The following is a 6,008-nucleotide window of genomic DNA, read 5'->3' on the forward strand; positions in this document are numbered from 1 at the left end:
ATATGCAAACACTGACACACAAGCAGATACATAGACACATAGAAACAAACACTGACATACATACACAGACACACACATGCGGACACACAGATATATAGATGCACACAAAGACACACATACAGATCCACAGATACACAGCTGCACGCAGACATGCATGTAGATACACAGACACACAGATACACACACTGACACAAATACAGATACACCGACACACACATATTGTCACACATACAGATACACAGAAGCACACTCTGACACACATACAGATACACAAATACACACACTGACACACATACAGAAACACAGAAGCACACTGACACATATACAGATACATATATACACAAATACACACACTGACACACATACAGAAACACAGAAGCACACTCTGACACACATGCAGATACACAGACATAAAGATACACAGATACACACACTGACACATTTATAGATACACAGACACACACAATGACAAACTTACAGACACACATGCTGGTCATCTTTTAGCTGCCCTCCTGTTTCCTACCTTTTGGGTGCAGGAAGGAGAAGTTGGGAGTCAGTTTGCGCCTCGCCTCCTGCGTTGCTCCATGTAAGTTAGCTTGGAGGGAGTGACCTGCATCACTTCCTACCAGCACTGACTGCTGATGTTAAAGGGGGCCGGTCGTGATGTTAAAGGGCCGTTGCACCAACCATTACTCTGAGGACACATGCACATTAGATGGCCCAAAGTGCATGGACCACACAGGCGTGCGGGTAGTTCCATCGCTGCAGTAGACAGAAATAACTTGCACTTACCTTAAAAATGAAAAAACACAGTAGCATGGTTTTTTACTAATGTTGGAATTGCAGGGAATTCAACTTAAGTTTCACATTTTTACAGAAAATAGATAAAACTGGAAGAATAGCCAACTTGGAGAATATTTCCAAATCAGCTCTTTTTGCCTTAAATTTGAAATTAACTTTGATTTCCAGACAATTCTCACTTATAGTAAATAGTCCAGTAAGCAGCCAGGATAGAGGCAGTTCCACTCTCAAACAAGTTATTGGTAAACCGACAGCCTAATTTACTTTAACTAGAGCAGTTCTTATACACCAAGGTCTCCCAACAGTCCTAATTGTGGTGGGACAGTCCATATTTTCGGGTCCTGTCCTGCCATCCTGACTTTGTTCCCTGGTATATTGCTTTTGTGAACTCCAGGTAACTGTCCCAAAAAGCTTACCAAAAGTGCATCATTAGACACTCTTGGACCACACTCTGGGCATTTGGACCATACAGAAAGTGCTGAAACAGCACTACTTACATGGTCTGCCCTTAGTGGGCCTGCCTGGGTGATTGGAAGGCAGCCCGGCGGGCATTCTTGTGAGGTTCTACCTTCCTATTTTTCAGGCTATAATTTAATAAACTTGCACTTCCCTAGCAGAGTGAGCATTTGTGTAAAACTAGCCAGGTGTCTTTTAAGGCTTACAACTGGTTCTTCACAGAGTGCATAGACTGCAAAATCATATTCAGATAGTATCTTAGTAAAAAAACGAAGTATTGAAGCCTTAACAATGACAAAGCAGAAAATATTGTTGACTTAAAAAAAAAAAACAGCTTTATCACAACACTTTATGACATGCATAAAAATAAAAGGGAAAAAAACCCACATAGCTCACAGATGTGTATCAGTTATAGTATTTGATCATTACCACACAGCGTTGAATTTTGGTGTATAAAAACTGAATTGCAAAACTAAGGTAACAATAACTGTTATGGGAAATATCTCCACAGTTCATGGTGTACTGAATACAAAAAAAGAAGATACATCACCTGATACCAGAGGAAAAAGTGGTAGCAGTCCCTCACTTTCAGGAGTTCCAAAATGAACAAAATGTTGAACGGTTCCCCTGACTCATAGCTAGCGATTGTATACCTGGTTCGTGCGAACAATCCTACCGAACAACGCTCTCCTGGCTTGCCGCGAATAGAAGCAGACTTTCGTACAAAGTTACTGGTGTTTGCGGGGTCGAGTAGCCGACTTAGAGTTCCAAACACTCAATGACCAAGTACCGCTGCATGCTTTAGGGAGACAAGATGGCCGCTGTTTTCCAGCGCACATGTTGTTTGGGTATACGAACGGCGGCCACATAGAGAGAGCACTTAAGTTTGTAGTTTCTTTGAAGTGAAATGAGCTAGGGGGTGGTCGGTGTTCGGTAGATCCAACTATCGCGAGCAGGGAAAATAACTAGGGCAAGGGAAATTACGGGGGTTTGTCATACCCTCTTCACCCACTGTTCCCACATGTCATATGTGTTTTGTTATAAGTAATGTTTTGTCTTGTTTTACCTATTGTACAGCACTGCGGCATATGGTAGTGCTGTATAATTAGTTGTCATTGTATATATTTAGATCCTATGGATTGAATAAAGTACATACTTCGCACTATACTATTATCGGTAAATTTCTCTTTAAGGAACCTCCCAGGATAACTTGCAGAACTTGTTTGTTTAGTGCTGTGTTTGCCTGCACAGAGGATAATTAACCAGTATCCACAGCCGTTGTAACTTTGCTAAGTAGAGTTTATTTATTACAACATATCTCAAGTTCATTTTCATGATTCATCATCTTTCATTCTTGAAATGCATTTTGATACTGTTGTCCATTTCCAGGGCTGATTAAGAGGTTTTATAGTGTATGTCCAGAATACCTATTCAAACACCCACCATGCTACAATGATTTTATACTGTTGGATAAGGTATTATTTCCAGAAGGTTTAAACTGTGACTTTAAGAAGGACGCCTGTGTGCTTTGTTCATATCTGTAGATTTTTATTACCATTTCTTTTAATATGCATTTCCAAAACAGGTATTTTTCCCCAACTATAGTATATCTATATAATCATAGTAGTCTATAAAAACACGGAAGATTGGTGATTCAGACATCAATGTCCAGAAGTGTTGACACTAGAATAATGAGTGCTATAAGTAAAACCATGACTATAATTACAGTAAGTCAATAAAACATATTAAAAGAGGTGGAAAAATCATAAAAGGAATGCCCCAGGGAAACATCTTGTGTTACTTCACTCACTTTCCTTTTTCATTTTAGGTCTATGAAAACAGAAATGTCTCATAATTACTTAAAAAAGAATATCTCTGTTTAGGGTATTAAGCTGTGGATCATAGTTGTCTCGGTGAGTTTAAGACAGACATGTCTGCAACACTGTGATTTCCTCAGTGACTTCATTCAGCTTGTTAGGTGACACGGAGCATTGTGATTGGTAAAATAGAGATATTGTGTTAAATAGAGCAACGTGGAGTGACATCAGTGTCCTGCAAAACCTTGCTGGATTATTCACTAAACTCTGAAATGTGATTAATTAAATCCAAATTTTAAAGCTGAGGCTAAAATAATCGAGCAGTGTCAGTCCACCTAGAGCAAGCTAGATCGAGCGGTGTCAGTCCACCTAGAGCAAGCCACGACAGGCTGTCTGGTCCAAACAGGATGGGAAGATCTGACAATCTCCCCTGGAGCTGACCTAACAGGGGACTTTTTCCAGATATCTGGTAGTGATAATTAATCGTTTGGAACTAGCAGTGATTGCAGAAGGTGGTGAGGGGCAGTCCTCAAATCACTCAGCACAGCGCTTGAAGGCAGTAATCTCAGATCCTCAGAAGAGGAATCCACACTGGAGGAAAGCATCTCTCAGCAGCCACCACAGACGCTGGTCTTGACCGGCCAAACTGGATGCCCGGGCGTAATAAGCTTGGGTGGTATAGTCCCCACTACGAACACTCCAGGGCACAGGTTACCAAGTCCAATAGAAAACTAATCTTTATTTGACCAATAACCAATTAAAATACACATGTAAAAACACAAAGGTCCATGGTAAGGGCTATACCACCAAGGCTTATTACACCTGAGCAAGTTGGTGCTCTTCAATCCATAAATAAATATACTTAGAGTAATAAACATATTACCACATATCCATCTATTGTACCAGTGATGTTTCCTTGCATTATTTACATATACATATCTGAAGACAGGGTTTGTACCTTCTACACTCATTATACCCAGAGCTCGATAAGGCTCTATACAGAGTGCTGCTACTATCTTCTTATACATTGTGTCACACCCATTTCTGCCAAAAGGTTTCTTACATTTGAGAAGGAGATTTTTTGTCATCGATTTTTTCTTTCATTTTGCCATTTACATTTCGTTTGCTACAATTCAGAGTTGAGTAAATGACAATTCTGAGTTTAGCAAATATTGCACACCTGTCTTGTCTTTCTATTTTTATTTTTTGGAAGGAAAGATTGAATGGTAACAACTTACATTATCTTCACTATTACAATTATTTATTTGATTTTTGCCCAATCTTCAATATGTTTTTCATTTTTAGATAGATTTTTTTTTTCTTTCCATTTAAAATTTTTAGTTTATAAAAGTGCTTTTTAATCCTTGAGTTAAAACTCAAATTTGCTAATTTAGTAGGTCCCCAAAATGGCTGGAACAGGTACATCATATTCATAACATACTAGAAACTACAGACAAGTTACTGTAAAAGCATTAACTACCTAAGTTTAGTGGAAACACTTTTGACAACATGAAAAATCAAAAGAAGGAGTTTACAGATTTAATTTCGTTATATTACATAACAGCTGAAGAATGGATTATTGAGGTAATTATAAAACTGAAGAATGTGTCGTTAAGCCAATGTCATGTCCAACATTTGGTTCTATCTCAAAAAAAGACTATGAATCACTGGTTTGTATTGAGATAAGAAATGTGTGATTGTAGGGAGATGAAAAAAAATGTGTTCGTAAATAAAAATAAGGAAATGCGATAAAAAAAATAGATTGTAAGTGTTAATCATCATATTCCAAAGTTTAATAATTATAAGTCTTTCCATCTATAGCATGACAGATTGTGTCAAACATTAACTAGCTGTATGTGCTGAGAACAAAAGTCCTTCCTCAAACTTACTTTTATATCTGCAGTGCTAAGTAACCAATTGAAAATATTCTGTCCTTGTTGCTAAAACAAACACACCTGTAAACAGATTGCGTTGGAGGAAACCACTATACATTAACTTCTATACTTCAATATAATAAGTTTCTTTATTTTTTTTAACAGGCCTTTCATAGAATTTGTATTCAGACTTCAACTTATACCATTATAACATAGATAGTTTAAATGAACACTATAGGGTCAGGAACACAAACATGTATTCCTGACCCTATAGGGTTAAAACCACCATCTAGCCCCCCTGGGCCTCTCGTGCCTCCCTAGATATAGCAAGATCTTACTTGTATTCAAGCCTGCCTCTGCATGCTGTTTGCCTCAGAATAACAAGCTGTCTGCTGACATCATCAGAATTGGTGGCCTGATCCAATCACGGTGCTTCTCCATAGGATTGGTTGAGACTGACAAGGAGGCAGATCAGGGGCAGAGCCAGCACAATTCAAATACAGCCCTGGCCAATCAGCATCTCCTCACAGAGATTAATTAAATCAATGCACCTCTATGACGAAAGTTCAGTGTCTGCATGCAGAGGGAGAGGACACTGAATGTTTGGATGCATTTTAGGCAGCCATGACCCAGGAAGGATCTCTAACAGCCATCTGAGGAGTTATCACTAGGCTGTAATGTAAACACTGCATTTTCTCTGAAAATACATTGCTTACAGCAAAAAGCCTGAAGGTAATGATTCTACTCACCAGAACAAATTCAATAAGCTGTAGTTGTTCTGGTGACTATAGTGTCCCTTTAAAATCGTGCATGGAGCTTCTGTTAGTCCTCCTGAGCTAAGCCCTGTACTTCTGAACTAAGCTCAAGGGGGTGGGTGATCAGCAACCAGTGGACCCCAGGTAAGTTGTCAACTATTGACAATATAATGGGCAAAATAATGGAAGCTTGACACACGAGATCTGTTATACAGTGAAGCTGTTGGTAGGCTAAGCTTTTTTATGACCATAATATATCTTGATAAATGCATAGCTCATGTGTGGTGTGTGCTGACTCACTTGTA

This window comes from Pelobates fuscus, chromosome 3 (assembly GCF_036172605.1).
Source record: "Pelobates fuscus isolate aPelFus1 chromosome 3, aPelFus1.pri, whole genome shotgun sequence".
Lineage (NCBI taxonomy): Eukaryota > Metazoa > Chordata > Amphibia > Anura > Pelobatidae > Pelobates > Pelobates fuscus.